At 37.3% G+C, this 17906-nt stretch overlaps 1 protein-coding gene across 7 annotated transcripts in view; it reads left to right on the plus strand.

Moving 5' to 3' along the window:
* NUBPL (NUBP iron-sulfur cluster assembly factor, mitochondrial) overlaps positions 1-17906 on the plus strand; it is a 347659-nt gene that overhangs the window by 196975 nt on the left and 132778 nt on the right. The window lies entirely within an intron of this gene.

Consider the following 17906-nt stretch of genomic DNA (forward strand, 5'->3'; position numbering starts at 1 on the left):
GTTTTTCTGTTCAGACTCTTGAGTCTACATCAAGGCAAGGAAATTTATTTTATAAGTAATCTGCCTTCTTTAGATTTATGGTTAATTTCATTGTGGCCAATACTGAGTTATAAGGGCAGTGTAGAAATTCCTTAGATGTAGAAAAAATTCTATAAACCACAGTGCTTATGATTAAGATTGCTTCAGAACAAAATGAAATTTTATTTTACTCTGAGTACATATGGCTACATATTTATTTACATAGTATCTGTCCAATCAACTTGAATTTGTCCTTAAGGAAAAGAACAGTTGACTGGATAATCTAAAAATATCAGATGAGCTCTATGTTATTTATAGGAATAAATTTTATTTTTTCTTAGTAACTGTGAATTTATAGTTAATTATGTTCTAGGTAAATATTATAAGTACTTTGGATTTTCTCCACTGACTTATAACAATTACGCCTTATTTATTCATGTTTTACTCTGGGTCAGGCACCATGCCATAGGCTGGCAGTTCTAATCATAGATATTCCTATATTCATTTCCAGTTGTGAAAGTAAGTAGATATAATATGTCTTGAACTCTGAAACTCTTCTTTTTTCATTGTAACATCTTGTCTTTTTTCTGCTGCTTGAGTTCTGATAAATGTGCTCTTTGATCTTTGGTCCCAGAATCCTCCTATTTTCTCAGCACATTTAAGTCTCTTGGCTGCATTTCTTCCTCTTTCACACTCAGATCCCATAGTTGGTTATTTCAGTTATACTCCTGATCCCATCCATTCCAGTTCCTTTGTGATCTTGACCTTTATTTCTGTGGATTAAGCTAGAATTTTTTTGTTTTTTTCTTTAAGGAAATTCTAAAACAATCTTTATTCAGTTTATAATTAAAGTTAGAGTCAATGGAAATTTGGAAACACCAGAAAGAGAATTTTGATTTTAATATTGTCAACTGAAAAAATTATGCAACCTGTAAGTTGAGAATTATGTTTTATTTGGCGGACAAAACTGAGGACTTCATCCCAGGATGCAGTCTCTCAGGTAACTCTGAGGGACTGCTTCGAAGAGGTAAGGGAGGGGCCAGGGTATATAAGAGTTTTTGCAGCAAAAACAGGTAGTCAGAACATCAAAAGATTACTCTTAATTTAAGAAAATCATATATCTCAAATTAAGGAATTTAGCGCTTGTCTATATATGGGAGGATGCAAGAGTTTGGGCCTGTTGAAATCCTTCCTTTGATATCTGGGGCCCTCGGTTATCTGGGGCCAGTATCCTGTGCTTTCTCATCCTGAGTTTCCTCAGGGTGCACCATCAGGGGTGGCTGCAGCAGCTGACTGCTAGATGGGGGGCATCCTGTTTCTATCCTGAGTTCCCTCAGGACTAACTGTCAGGGAGGCGGTAATGTGATGGCTTGATGGCTGCAACATCCTTGTTTACTGATATGGCAGGCAACATTTTCTCATTGACAATATTAATTTCCCCCGTCCTATGTTAGTGTTAGAATTCTCAACAGGAAATGATTCAGAATTCCTCCTAAGTCTTTATGGATGGCCACAAGAAGATGGAAGTACTTCCACTTTCCACAGTGATCAGACACTTAGAGATCCAAGTCAGTGAGAAGAGACACAGAAGTCCAGGCCAAGGGTTGGTGTTCCTAGCTCAGAGATACAGAATCCCCATAGCCTGTGCCCAGCAAGGGGTGAGCAAGTTCTCTCTTTTCTGTCCTTTTTAAATCTCAGGGATCCTTTTAAATCTCAGATTCCAACAGGTGACAAAAACGTCTGCAAATGAGCCCCTGAGCCTGGAAGAGAGAGAGCAAGTGTGTACCTGCCGTCAGGAGAGGGGCAAAGGGAGTTTCCCACAGAATGAGATTAAACCTGACAGTTCGAATAATTAGGCTACAGAAAGACTGCACCTGAAGCTCACACTTAGATTTAGTACCTGCTTTTATAAACAAAGAAAACTTTTTGAGACCAGAGGTGAGAAGATCAAAAGTCTGAAGGAACCAGAAGTATATTATTTTTTTATTTTGTGGGGTGTTGGGGAAGGGAAGAGGAGGCAGGATGCCAATTCTGTATTCTCAATGTCCCACCATAACCCAGCCTCTTGTATCTACTGCTGAGTACTGTTGGAGAATGTAGAATACTTGTGTTAATTCCTGGCATCATACATTTTTGATTTCTGAGTTTAACCAGGCTCTCAACACTTCAATTGTCTGATTTAATTCATTATTTTTCTCAACATTTATTAAATGCTCAGCTTAAAAAATATTTAGGAGGCTTCCCTGGTGGTGCAGTGGTTGAGAGTCCACCTGCCAATGCAGGGGACGCGGGTTCGTGCCCCGGTCTGGGAAGATCCCACATGCCGCAGAGTGGCTGGGCCCGTGAGCCATGGCCACTGAGCCTGCGCGTCTGGAGCCTGTGCTCTGCAATGGGAGAGGCCCCAACAGTGAGAGGCCCACGTACCGCAAAAAAAAAAAAAAAAAATTTTAGGGTATTTGGTAGTTTGGCAGAGGACCTACTGGAGATGTGGCAGTTTGACTCGCTGGCACATAAATCATATAAAAGTCACAGTTTATTCTGAAAAATGCTGAAGATACATTTTTAGCAAACATACTACAAAATATCAGAATGAATATCAGGGGCGAGAAAATGAATCCATTAGTTTTTTTTTTTTTTTTTTTTTTGCAGTATGTGGGCCTCTCACTGTTGCGGCCTGCCCCGTTGGGGAGCACAGGCTCCGAACACGCAGGCTCAATGGCCATGGCTCACGGGCCCAGCTGCTCCGCAGCATGTGGGATTTTCCCGGACCAGGGCACGAACCCGTGTCCCCTGCATTGGCAGGCGGACCCTCAACCACTGCGCCACCAGGGAAGCCCCATTACTTATTTTATTGGGATACTTAGAGGATACCTAGAGTATCCTCTAGGATATTAGGATATTGGACTGCATGTTTGCCATACAGTCTTTTGTAAAGCTGCTTCTGTCATCTGCACATTTTAATAAGAGCTGAAAGCTGATATTTTTGGATCATACCGTGACCAGTGCTAATCATCTGAGCTATTAATTAAGGAGTGTTTTGTTTTTGTTTTGCTTTAGAAAGCAGACCAGCATTTGGTAAATTTAACATCCTTTGTTGAAAATATAGTAGCTGGATAGATGCTCTATATAGCAGTGGATTGTAGAGGGTACCTGGTTCATTGGCTGATTAAAAAAATTGAATATAACACATATGTAGAAGAAGGTACAGATCATAAGTGTCCAGATAGATGGATTATCCCAAAGTGAAAACACCTTTATACTCATCATTCAGGACAAGATAAATAGAATACCAATGTTCCAGAAGCTCTTCTCCTGTCCCTTCCCAGTTACTATTTTGTGGGGAGATGATAAATACTTGTGATAGGTCTGCCATCTTGAACTGGAATCTTTTTTAAAGTTTTTTTCCCTCTTTCTTTTAATTTACTGAGTTAAACTTATAATAGGATTCACAGATCTTATATGTGGAGTTCAGTGATTTTTGATAAACATATATGACTGTGTAACCATACCCCAATCAAGATAGAGGACATTTCTATTCCCCTAGAAAGTTTCCTTGGGCTCTCTTGTAGTCAGTCCCACACCCATAGGCCATGATTGTTGTGATTTCTATCACCAAAATGAGTTTTACATGTTCCTATACTTCATATAAAGGGAACCTTATAGTATATAAACTTTTGTATCTGGTTTCTTTTTCTTAGTCTAATGCTTTTGAAGTCATCCTTGTTGCATGTATCAGTAGCTGAGTCCTTTTTATTGCTGAGTAGTATTCCTTTGCATGAATATAACCCAATATTGTTTTAGCTATTCTTCTGTTGATAGACATTTAGGTAGTCTCCAGTTTTTGGCCATTATGAATAATGCTGCTATAAATACTTGTACAAGTGTTCATAAGAGTTCCAGTTGTTCACATCTTTGTCAATGTTTGGTGTGGTCATTCTGTTCACTTGTGGGTATAAAATGATATCTTCTGATGGTTTTAATTTGTGCTTCCCTGATGGTCAGTGATGTTAAGCCCCTGTTCATGTACATGTTAGATATTGCTGTATCTTCTTTCATGAAGTGTATGTTCAAGTCTTTCACTCTTTTTTTTTTTTGGCTCATTTTTCTTCTTGTAATTGAGTTGCAAGAGTTTTAATATATTCTGGTTATGAGTCCATTGTCAGATACATGTATTGGGAATATTTCTCCCAGTCTGTGGCTTGCCTTGTGATGAGCTGAAGTTTTAAATTTTCATGAAATCCAATTTATCCCCCCCACAATTTTTTTTTTCTTAATGCTTAGTGCTTTTTCTGCCCTCTCTAAGAAATCTTTGCCTTTGTCTACCCCAAGGTTGTAAAGATATTCTCGTGTATATTTTTACCTTTAAATTTTACAGGTCTGGCTTGTATATCCCATTGTATGAAGTGAGATAATAATGATCAAGGTTTATATTTTTTCATATTGTGTCATAATAGGAAATATATTTATTCTTTGTCCTTGGGTCCTGACACAAAGCTCCTAAAACCCTTAGAATTTCCTGAGTGATAGGATTGTCCTTTGTCATTCATAAGGAGCCTCTTTTTGAGCACACCTGCTAGTTCATGCTAGTGAGGTGACTTGGGGTAGGACCCCTAGATAGCCTCAGGATGGGACTGGTCACCAGCAAGGCCGAGTATTTAGCGGGTTAGAACTTTCAGCCTCTCCTACTGACCTCTGGGAAGGGGAAGTGGGGTGGGCTGCAGATTAAACTCTATGAAAATTCTTGAACAACAAGATTCAATGAGCTTCTGGGTTGTAAAACAGACACACATGCTGGGTGAGTTGTGTACTCTAGTTCCATGGGGACAGAAGCTCCTGTGCTCAGGGCCCTTCTGAACCTTGTATTTACCTCTTCATCTGGCCGTTCATCTGTATCCTTTATAATACCCTTTATAATAAACTGGTAAATGTAAGTAAACATTTCTCTGAGTTCTGTGAGCTGCTCTAGTGAAATACAGGCAACCTCAGATATTGTGGGTTTGGTTCCAGACCACTGCAGTGAAGGGGATATCACAATAAAGCAGTTGCATAAACTTTTTTGTTTCCAAGTGCACATGAGAGTTACGTTTCCATTATACTTTAGTCTATTAAGTGTGCAATAGCATTATGTCTAAAAAGAAAAAAAGTGCATACCTTAATTAAAATATACTTTATTGCTAAAAAGTGTTAACCATCAGCTGAGCCTTCAGCAAGTCGTAATCTTTTTGCAATAGTAACATGAAAGATCAGTGATCACAGATCACAATAACAAATATGATAATAATGAAAAAGTTTGAAATATTGCAGGGATTACCAAAATGTGACACAGAGACACAGAGTGAGTAAATGCTCACTTGGAAAAATGGTCCTGATAGACTTGCTTGATGCAGGGTTGCCACAAACTTTCAATTTGTAAAAGATGCAATATCTGTGAAGTGTGATACAATGAGGTACGCTTTTAATTGAACCTGAGGAGGGGGTCATGCGAACCTCACATTTATAGCCGTCAGCCCAGAAGCACATGTAATAGCCTGAACTTCTGATTGGCATCTGAATTGGGTGCAGTCTTTTGGGACTAAGCCCTTAACCTATGGGATCTGATGCTCTCTCCAGGTAGATACTGTCAGAATTGACTTAATTGCTTGGCAGTGTTGGAAAACACACATTATAATAGTTTATCTAATTGTTCTAGCACTTTGTTTAAAAGACTTCCCTTTCCCTATTGAATTGAATTGATACATTAGACAAAAATCAATTAAGCATATGTATATGGGTCTATCTCTGGACACTGTGTTGTGTTCCATGAATAGTTTAATCCTTAGAGTAGAACCATACTGTCTTGATGATTGAAGCTGTATAGAAGGGTTAATATCAGAAAGTGAGAGTCCTCCAACTTTGTTCTTTCTTAAGATTGTTTTGACTATTCTAGGTTCTTTTACATTTCTGTATAAATTTTATATTCAACTTACCAATTTGTGTAGAAAAGCATGTTGGTATTTTCATTAGGATAGTATCGAACTATCAGTATAGATCAGTTTTGGGTGAATCGAGATCCTGACAACATTGAGCCTTCTAACCCTGAGCATGGTATGTTTCTACATTTATTTAGATTTTCTTTAATTTCTTGGAGTAATATTATATAGTTTTCAGTGTATAGGTCTTATAATTCATTTGTTAGATTTATCTTAAGTGTTTTAGTTTTCTTTGATGATATTGTAAATGGAAATTTTTTGTGTGTTTAGTTTCAAATTGTTTACAGTTAGCACATAGTACATATACTATTGATTTTTATATATTAAACTTGTATTCATAATTTTTCCAAGTGTGTTTTTAAGTAGTTATTTAGTAGCTTTCTTGGTACCTTGTATGCACATGATTATATTGTCTGCAAGTAAAACAGCTTCATTTCTTTCTTTCCAATCTATTCTTTTCATTTCATTTTCTTGTCTTCTTATTGAACTGGCTAGTACTACCAGTATAGTGTTGAACAGAAAAGATGAAAGCAGACATGCTGGTCTTCATCCAGATTTTTTTTCTTATTTAATGATATTTATTCTCTTTACCAAGCTGTACAATAAAAGGGAAATGTCACATCTAGTGACATTAACATTAAATATTTCTTCATTAAGAAAGATGATAGCTATTGGTTCAAGTTCGTGGAGTAGAAGGATGTGCTCTTACTCCCTCTTGTGAGAACACCAGAATCACAACTAACTGCTGAACAATCATCAACAGGAAAACACTGGAACTCACCAAAAAAGATACCCCACATCCAAAGACAAAGGAGAAGCCACAATGAGATGGTAGGAGGGGTGCAATCACAGTAAAATCAAATCCCATAACTGCTGGTGGGTGACTCACAAACTGGAGAACACTTATTCCACAGAAGTCCACCAACTGGAGTGAAGGTTCTGAGCCCCACGTCAGGCTTCCGAACCTGGGGGTCTGGCAACAGGAGGAGGACTTCCTGGAGAATCAGACTTCAAAGGCTGGTGGGATTTGATTGAAGGACTTTGACAGGACTGGGGGAAACAGAGACTGCACCCTTGGAGGGCACACACAAAGTAGTGTGGGCATCGGTACCCAGGGGAAGGAGCAGTGACCCCATAGAGACTGAACCAGAGCTACCTGCTAGTGTTGGAGGGTCTCCTGCAGAGGCGGGAGGTGGCTCTGTCTCACCGTGAGGACAAGGACACTGGCAGCAGAAGTTCTGGGCAGTACTCCTTGGTGTGAGCCCCACCAAAGAGCCTGGGTAGGCTCCGGGTTGGGGTGGCCTCAGGCCAAACAACCAACAGGGAGGGGACCCAGCCCCACCCATCAGCAGACAAGTGGATTAAAGTTTTACTGAACTCTGCCCACCTGAGCAACAGCCAGATCAACCCACCACCAGTCCCTCCCATCAGGAAACTTGCAGAAGCCTCTTAGACAGCCTCGTCCACAGGAGCAGACAGCAGAAGCAAGAAGAACTACAGTCCTGCAGCCTGTGGAACAAAAAGCACATTCACAGAAAGATAGACAAGATGAAAAGGCAGAGGGCTGTGTACCAGATAAAGGAACAAGATAAAACCCCAGAAAAACAACTAAATGAAGTGCAGATAGGCAACCTTCCAGAAAAAGAAAACAGAATAATGATAGTGAAGGTGATCCAGGACCTCGGAAAAAGAATGGAAGCAAAGATCAAGAAGATGCAAGAACTGTTTAACAAAGATCTAGAAGAATTAAAGAACAAACAAACAGAGATGAAGAATACAGTAACTGAATTGAGAAGTACACTAGAAGGAATCAATAGCAGAATAACTGAGGCAAAAGAACGGATAAGTGACCGGGAAGACAGAATGGTGGAATTCACTGCTGTGGAACAGAATAAAGAAAAAAGAATGAAAAGAAATGAAGACAGCCTAACAGACCTCTGGGACAACATTAAAGGCAATAACATTCGCAATATAGGGGTCCCAGAAGGAGAAGAGAGAGAGAAAGGACCTGAGAAAATATTTGAAGAGATTATAGTTGAAAAGTTCCCTAACATGGGAAAGGAAATAGCCACCCAAATCCAGGAAGCGCAGAGAGTCCCATACAGGACAAACCCAAGTAGAAGCATGCCGAGACACATAGTAATCAAATTGGAAAAAATTAAAGACAAAGAAAAATTATTGAAAGCAGCAAGGGAAAAATGACAAATAACATACAAGGGAACTCCCATAAGATTAACAGCTGATTTCTCAGCGGAAACTCTACAAGCCAGAAGGGAGTGGCATGATATACTTAAAGTGATGAAAGGGAAGAACCTACAACCAAGATTACTTTACAACCAACCTACAACCTACAACCAAGATTATCTCATTCAGATTCGATGGAGAAATCAAAAGCTTTACAGACAAGCAAAAGCTAAGAGAATTCAGCACCACCAAACCAGCTCTACAACAAATGCTAAAGGAACTTCTCTAAATGGGAAACACAAGAGAAGGACCTATAAAAACAAACCCAAAACAATTAAGAAAATGGTAATAGGAACATACATATCAATAATTACCTTAAACGTGAATGGATTAAAGACTCCAACCAAAAGACACAGGTTTGCTGAATGGATACAAAACAAGACCCATATATATGGTGTCTACAATTGACCCACTTCAGACCTAAGGGCACATACAGACTGAAAGTGAGGGGATGGAAAAAGATATTCAATGCAAATGGAAATCAAAAGAAAGCTGGAGTAGCAATACTCATAGCAGATAAAATAGACTTTAAAATAAAGTATGTTACAAGAGACAAGAACACTACATAATGATCAATGGATCAATCCAAGAAGAAGATATAACAATTATAAATATATATGCACCCAACATAGGAGCACCTCAATACATAAGGCAACTGCTAACAGCTGTAAAAGAGGAAATTGACAGTAACACAATAATACTGGGGGACTTTAACACCTCAGTTATACCAATGGACAGATCATACAAACAGAAAATTAATAAGGAAACAGAAGTGTTAAATGACACAATAGACCAGATAGATTTAATTGATATTTATAGGACATTCCATCTGAAAACAGCAGATTACACTTTCTTCTCAAGTGCGTAAGGAACCTTCTCCAGAATAGATCACATCTTGGGTCACAAATCAAGCCTCAGTAAATTTAAGAAAACTGAAATCATATCAAGCATCTTTTCTGACCACAGTGCTATGAGATTAGAATTCAGTTACAGGGAAAAAAACGTAAAAAACACAAACCCATGGAGGCTAAACAATACTTTACTAAATAACCGAGTGATCACTGAAGAAATCAAAAAGGAAATTAAAACATGCCTAGAGACAACGAAAACACAACGATCCAAACTCTATGGGATTCGGCAAAAGCAGTTCTAAGAGGGAAATGTATAGATATACAAGCTTACCTCAAGAAAGAAGAAAAATCTCAAGTAAACAATCTAACCTTACACCTAAAGGAACTAGAGAAAGAAGACCAGACAAAACCCAAAGTTAGCAGAAGGAAAGAAATCATAAAGATCAGAGCAGAAATAAATGAAATAGAAATAAAGAAAATAATAGCAAAGATCAATAAAACTAAAAGCTGGTTCTTTTAGAAGATAAACAAAATTGATAAACCATTAAGCAGACTCATCAAGTAAAAGAGGGAGAGGACTCAAATCAATAATATTAGAAATGAAAAAGGAGAAGTTACAATGGACACCGCAGATATACAAAGCATCCTAAGAGACTACGACAAGCAACTCTATGCCAATAAAATGGACAACTGGGAAGAAATGGACAAATTCTTAGAAAGGTATAACCTTCCAAGACTGAACCAGGAAGAAATAGAAAATATGAACAGACCAATCACAGGTAATGAAATGGAAACTGTGATTAAAAATCTTCCAACAAACAAAAGTCCAGGACCAGATGGCTTCACAGGTGAATTCTATCAAACATTTAGAGAAAAGCTAACACCCATTCTTCTCAAACTCTTCCAAAAAATTGCAGAGGAAAGAACACTCCCAAACTCATTCTATGAGGCCAACATTACCCTGATACCAAAACCAGACAAAGATACTACAAAAAAAGAAAATTACAGACCAATATCACTGATGAATATAGATGCAAAAATCCTCAACAAAATACTAGCAAACAGAATCCAACAACACATTAAAAGGATCATACACTATGATCGAGTGGGATTTATCCCAGGGATGCAAGGATTCCTCAATATACGCAAATCAATCAATGTGATACACCATATTAACAAATTGAAAAAGAAAAACCATATGATGACTTCAATAGATGCAGAAAAAGCTTTTGACAAAATTCAACACCCATTTATGATAAAAACTCTCCAGAAAGTGGGCAGAGAGGGAACCTACCTGAGCACAGTAAAGTCCATATATGACAAACCCACAGCAAACATCATTCTCAATGGTGAAAAACTGAAAGCATTTCCTCTAAGATCAGGAAGAAGACCAGGATGTCCACTCTCACCACTGTTATCCAACATAGTTTTGGAAGTCCTAGCCACAGCAATCAGAGAAGAAAAAGAAATAAAAGGAATCCAAATTGGAGAAGAAGAAGTAAAACTGTCACTGTTTGCAGATGACATAATTCTATACATAGAGAATCCTAAAGATGCTACCAGAAACTACTAGAGCTAATCAATGAATTTGGTGAAGTAGCAGAATAGATGGTTAATGCACAGAAATCTCTTGCATTCCTATACACTAATGATGAAAAATCTGAAAGAGAAGTTAAGAAAACACTCGCATTTACCATTGCACCAAAAAGAATAAAATACCTTGGAATAAACCTACTTAGGGATCAAAAGACCTGTATGCAGAAAACTATAAGACACTGTTGAGAGAAATTAAAGATGATACCAACAGATGGTGAGATATACCATGTTCTTGGATTGGAAGAATCAATATTGTGAAAATGACTATATTACCCAAAGCAATCTACAGATTCAATGCAATCCCTATCAAATTACCAATGCCATATTTTATGGAACTAGAACAAAAAATCTTAAAATTTGTATGGAGACACAAAAGACCCCGAATAGGCAAAGCAGTCTGAGGGAAAAAACCGGAGCTGGAGGAATTAGACTCCCTGACTTCAGACTATACTAGAAAGCTACAGTAATCAAGACAATATGGTACTGATACAAAAACAGAAATATAGATCAATTGAACAGGATAGAAAGCCCAGAGATAAACTCATGCACCTATGGTCAACTAATCTATGACAAAGGAGAGAAGGATATACAATGGAGAAAAGACAGTCTCTTCAATAAGTGGTGCTGGGAAGACTGGACAGCCACATGTAAAAGAATGAAATTAGAACACTCCCTAACACCATACAGAGAAATAAACTCAAAATGGATTAGAGACCTAAATGGAAGACCAGACAGTGTAAAACTCTTAGAGGAAAACATAGGAAGAACACTCTGACATAAATCACAGCAAGATCTTTTTTGATCCATCTCCTAGAGTAATGGAAATAAAAACAAAAATAAACAAATGGAACCTAATGAAACTTAAAGCGTTTTGCACAGCAAAGGAAAGCATAAAGAAGATGAAAAGACAACCCTCAGAATGGGAGAAAATATTTGCAAATGAATCAATGGACAAAGGATTAATCTCCAAAATATATAAACAGCTCATGCAGCTCAATATAAAAAAAAACAACCCAATCCAAAAATGGGCAGAAGACCTAAATAGACATTTCTCCAAAGAAGACATACAGATGGCCAAGAAGCACATGAAAAGCTGCTCAGCATCACTAATTGTTAGAAAAATGCAAATCAAAACTACAATGAGGTATTGTCTCACACCAGTTAGAATGGGCATCATCATAAAATCTACAAACAACAAATGCTGGAGAGGGTTTGGAGAAAAAGGAACCCTCTTGCACTGTTGGTGGGAATGCAAATTGATACAGCCACTATGGAGAACAGTATGGAGGTTCCTTAAAAAACTAAAAATAGAATTACCATATGAGCTCAGCATTCCCAGTACTGTGCATATACCCAGAAAAGCCATAATTCAAAAAGACACAGGCATCCCAGTGTTCATTGCAGCACTAGTTACAATAGCCAGGTCATGGGAGCAACCTAAATGCCCATTGACAGACGAATGGATAAAGAAGTAGTGGTACATATATACAATGGAATATTACTCAGCCATAGAAAGGAATGAAATTGGGTCATTTGTAGAGATGGGGATGGATGTAGAGACTGTCATACAGAGTGAAGTAAGTCAGAAAGAGAAAAAAAGATATCGTATATTAACGCATATTTTGGAACCTAAAAGAATGGTATAGATGAACCGGTTTGCAGGGCAGAAAGTGGGAGACAGATGTAGAGAACAAGCGTATGGACAGCAAGTGGGGAAAGCGGCAGGGGGTGGGGATGGTGGTTGGATGAATTGGGAGATTGGGATTGACATGTATACACTGATGTGTATAAAGTGGATGAGTAATAAGAACTGCTGTATAAAAAAATAAATAAAATGAAACTCAAAAATTCAAAAAAGAAAAAAAAAGAAAGATGATAGCTGTAGGTTTTTATTGATGCCCTCTATCAGGTTGAAGAAATTCCTTTCTGTTGCTTTGTTTGCTGAGGAGCTTTTATCCTGAATGGGTGTTGAACTTCTTCAAATGCTTCTTTTTTTTCATTTATTGAAATGATCATGTGGTTTTTCTCCTTTATTCTATTAATGTGGTAATTTATAATACATTGATTGATTTTCTGGTCTTAGACCAAACTTGCATTCCTGAGATAAATTCGCCTTGGTCATGATATTTTAATTACAATAAATAATAGTATACTTACTTTTAATATGTTGCTGGATTCAATTTGCCAGTATTTTATTAAGGAGTTTTAGATCAATATTTATGAAGAATATTGGTTTCTAAGTTTTTTTTCCAGTAATGTCTTTTTCAGGTGTTTTATGAGAACTGTCTTGGCCTCATAAAATGCGTTTGGAAGTACTTCTCTCCTCTTCTATTTTGTGAAAGATTATTAGCTTTGGTTTAAAGTTTGTATTTGGTGGAGTTTACCAAGGAAGCCTAGAGCTGGAGTAGTGCTTCCCCACCTCCCCACTGCCCTGCCCTCAGCCACTGTGGGTGGGGAGAAAGTTTCTGAGGACTAATTCTATTCAGAGCTTTCATTTCATCTTGTTTCAGTTTTGTTGAGTTTTACAAGAATTTGTTCATTTCACCTGATTTGTAGAATATATACATGAACTTTGTTCATAGTATTGCCTTATTACCTTTTTAGATAGGATATAGGATGTAGCAATGTTCCCTCTGAATTCCTAATGTTAGCAATTTGTTTTTTCTGTCTTTTATTCCTCATTTTTCTTGCTAGGGATTTTTCAATTTTGTTAATTTTTCAAAGGATCAACTTCTGGCCCTTTAAAATTCCGCTATTTTATGTTTTTCTTATTTCATTGTTTTCTGGTCATACTGTTACTATTTATTTCAGGGTTTTTTAAAATCAATTTATTTATTTTATTTTTGGCTGCATTGGGTCTTCGTTCCTGCGTGCAGGCTTTCTCTCTTTCTCTAGTTGCGGTGAGCGGGGGCTACTCTTCATTGCGGTGTGTGGGCTTCTCATTGCAGTGGCTTATCTTGTTGTAGAGCAGCAGCTCTAGGCACATGGGCTTTAGTAGTTGTGGCATGCAGGCTCAGTAGCTGTGGCTCGTGGGCTGTACAGCTCAGGCTCAGTAGTTGTGGCACACGGGCTTGGTTGCTCCGTGGCATGTGGGATCTTCCCAAACCAGGGCTTGAACCTGTGTCCCCTGCCTTGACAGGTGGATTCTTAACCACTGTGCCACCAGGGAAGCCCTATTTCAGGTTTTATTTGCTCTTCTTTTTCTATCTTCTGAAGGTAGAAACTTAGGTAATTGATGATAAACATTTCTTGTTTTTTAATGTATGTAGTTATGGCTATAGATTTATCTCTAGTCATTGCTTAGAATCCTGCAAATTCTGATGTTATGTTTTCATTGTCAAACAATTCAAAATAATTTCTAATTTCCTTTTCTTTTACCTGTGGATACTTGTAGTGTGTTGCTTAATTTCTAAACAGTAGGGAATCTTCTTAATAACTTAATGGCATTGATTTCTAGTGTAATTTTGTTTTGGTTAGAGAATTTACTCTGTAAGATATCAGTCTTAAAATTTTTTGAGACTTATTTTATGGACCAGCATGTGATCTGTCTTTGTGATTGTTCCATTGTGCTTTTAGAAAGAATGTGTATTTTGTAGTTTTTGTGGCTAATGTTCAATGAATATCATTTAGGTCAGGTTGACAATGTTATTCAAATCTTTCATATCATTACTGATTTCTTTGTTTTGTCTAGTTATTCTATCAATTAGTGGGAGAGGAGTGTTAAAATCTCCAGCTGTGATTGTGAATTTGTTCATTTCTGTATTTTGTTTTTTGCTTCATATATTTTGAAGCTCTAATCACCTGTTTAGAATTGTTATTTCTTCCTGGTCAATTGACCTTTTTATTTTTATGAAATGTTCCTCTTTATCTCTGGTAAACGCTCATCTTGAAGTCTACTTTATTTGATACTAATGTAGCCACATTAGTTTTCTTGTGCATACCCCATTTCCAGAGACTATCTTTTTTATCTTTTTACTTTTAATCTTCTATTTCATTATACTTAAGGTGGATCTTTGTAGACAACATTTAGTTGTGTCTTGCTGTTTTATACAGTCTGAAGTCTAATTAATAATTTTTGCCTTTTAATTTGGATTGTTTAATCCATTTGCACTTACTATAATTATTTATATGGTTGGGTTTAAGTCTGCCATTTTATTTTTTTTTCTCATTTGTTCCATCTATTTTTTTCTTCCTCTGCTTTTCTTTTACTGTATTCTTTTGGATTAATGAAATATTTCTTGAATTCCGTTTAAATTCTTTCATTGGCTTTTAAACTAAACCTCTTCCTATTAGTATTCAGTGGCTATTTTATTTTATTTTATTTTATTTTATTTTTTTTTTTTTTTTGCTTTATAACAAATTTAATCAGTTATACATATACATATGTTTCCATATCCCCTCCCTTTTGCGTCTCCCTCCCACCCTCCCTATCCCACCCCTCCAGGCGGTCACAAAGTACCGAGCTGATCTCCCTGTGCTATGCGGCTGCTTCCCACTAGCTATCTACCTCACGTTTGGTAGTGTATATATGTCCATGCCGCTCTTTCACTTTGTCACAGCTTACCCTTCCCCCTCCCCATATCCTCAAGTCCATTCTCTAGTAGGTCTGTGTCTTTATTCCTGTCTTACCCCTATGTTCTTCATGACATTTTTTTTTCTTAAATTCCATATATATGTGTTAGCATACAGTATTTGTCTTTCTCTTTCTGACTTACTTCACTCTGTATGACAGACTCTAGGTCTATCCACCTCATTACAAATAGCTCAATTTCATTTCTTTTTATGGCTGAGTAATATTCCATTGTATATATGTGCCACATCTTCTTTATCCATTCATCCGATGATGGACACTTAGGTTGTTTCCATCTCCGGGCTATTGTAAATAGGGCTGCTATGAACATTTTGGTACATGTCTCTTTTTGAATTATGGTTTTCTCAGGGTATATGCCCAGTGGTGGGATTGCTGGGTCATATGGTAGTTCTATTTGTAGTTTTTTAAGGAACCTCCATACCGTTCTCCATAGCGGCTGTACCAATTCACATTCCCACCAGCAGTGCAAGAGTGTTCCCTTTTTTCCACACCCTCTCCAGCATTTATTGTTTCTAGATTTTTTGATGATGGCCATTCTGACTGGTGTGAGATGATATCTCATTGTAGTTTTGATTTGCATTTCTCTAATGAGTAAAGATGTTGAGCATCCTTTCATGTGTTTGTTGGCAGTCTGTATATCTTCTGTGGAGAAATGTCTATTTAGGTCTTCTGCCCATTTTTGGATTGGGTTCTTTGTTTTTTTGTTATTGAGCCACATGAGCTGCTTGTAAATTTTGGAGATTAATCCTTTGTCAGTTGCTTCATTTGCAAATATTTTCTCCCATTCTGAGGGTTGTCTTTTGGTCTTGTTTATGGTTTCCTTTGCTGTGCAAAAGCTTTTAAGTTTCATTAGGTCCCATGTGTTTATTTTTGTCTTTATTTCCATTTCTCTAGGAGGTGGGTCAAAAAGGATCTTGCTGTGATTTATGTCATAGAGTGTTCTGCCTATGTTTTCCTCTAAGAGTTTGATAGTGTCTGGCCTTACATTTAGGTCTTTAATCCATTTTGAGCTTATTTTTGTGTATGGTCTTAGGGAGTGATCTAATCTCATACTTTTACATGTCCCTATCCAGTTTTCCCAGCACCACTTATTGAAGAGACTGTCCTTTCTCCACTGTACATTCCTGCCTCCTTTATCAAAGATAAGGTGACCATATGTCCGTGGGTTTAACTCTGGGCTTTCTATCCTGTTCCATTGATCTATCTTTCTGTTTTTGTGCCAGTACCATACTGTCTTGATTACTGTAGCTTTGTAGTATAGTCTGAAGTCAGGGAGCCTGATTCCTCCAGCTCCATTTTTCGTTCTCAAGATTGCTTTGGCTATTCGGGGTCTTTTGTGTTTCCATACAAATTGTGAAATTTTTTGTTCTAGTTCTGTGAAAAATGCCAGTGGTAGTTTGATAGGGATTGCTCAGTGGCTATTTTAGAGATAATAATATGCTTTCTTTTCACAGTCTTCTTAAGGTTTATATTGTTAATCACATGATTAATTACTTTCTAACAGTATTGTTCCATTTATTGGGTTGGCCAGAATGTTCATTCGGGTTTTTCTGTAAGATGTTATGGAAAAACCCAAACGAACTTTCTGGCCAACCAAATACCACCTCCCATTCTGTGTGTATTGTTGTGATGTATTTTAAATACATATACTTTATTAAATCTCACAATACAGTGTTATAAATTTATTTCAATAGTCATCTTTTAAAGAAATTAGGAAAACAGTCTTTCATATGTACCCACAACTTTGTTTTTTCTGTGCTTTTCATTTCCCTAAATCTGAGTTTCATCCATTTTCCTTATCTTGACGAAGTTGTTTTAGTCTTTTTTTGTGGTGTGGGTCTCCTGATGAAGAGTATTTTTAACTTTTATTTGTTGGAAATTTATTTATTTTCCCTTCATCTTTTCAGTGCATGTAGAATTCTGTGTTGGCATTTTTTTCCTTCAATCTTTTAAAGGTGCTGTTCCATTGTCTTCTGCTTTTCATTATTTCCAATAAGAAATCTGCCATCATTTCTGAATTGTGCCCCTGTGGGTAATATGTCTTTTTTCTCTGGCAGCTTTCATGAATTCCTTTATATCTGTGTTCTTTTTATCTGCCTACCCCTTATATGTTGATGTTCTCCACAAGTTATGTTCATAGCTCAGTAGCTAAGGGCATGGACTATGGAGCCATATCTGCCTGAGTCCAGTCGCTACTGCACACCTAATAGCTGCATGTCCTTGGGCAAAAACCTCTCTGGGCTTTAGTTCCTTACGTATATAATGGGGTGAATGGTAACTACTGCACTGTGAAGATTAAATGAGTTAATATGTGTAATATGCTTGGACAGCATAGTAGGTATCACATAAATGTGCCCTGTTATTATTGTATTTTATCAGTCTTAATACAAGTTAGATTTTTTCCATATGTTAACATTTCTCAAATCAGGATGCATCTTGCAAGTGATGGCTTCTTAGAATTCCTTTATCAGTGGCTTGAATTCTGGTTCTTTCAGAGATGCTTTGTGTTGTGCCTCCATTCACCTGGGACATTTTCAACCTGAGGCAACTTAAAATAGAATTCTCTGTTAGAGGTTTTTGGGACCACTCAGGTGGTAAGAATTCAGATTGGAAAGCTCCATGTGTACCAATTTCTGA

The sequence above is a fragment of the Mesoplodon mirus genome, assembly GCF_964341445.2.
Source record: "Mesoplodon mirus genome assembly, chromosome: 4".
Lineage (NCBI taxonomy): Eukaryota > Metazoa > Chordata > Mammalia > Artiodactyla > Ziphiidae > Mesoplodon > Mesoplodon mirus.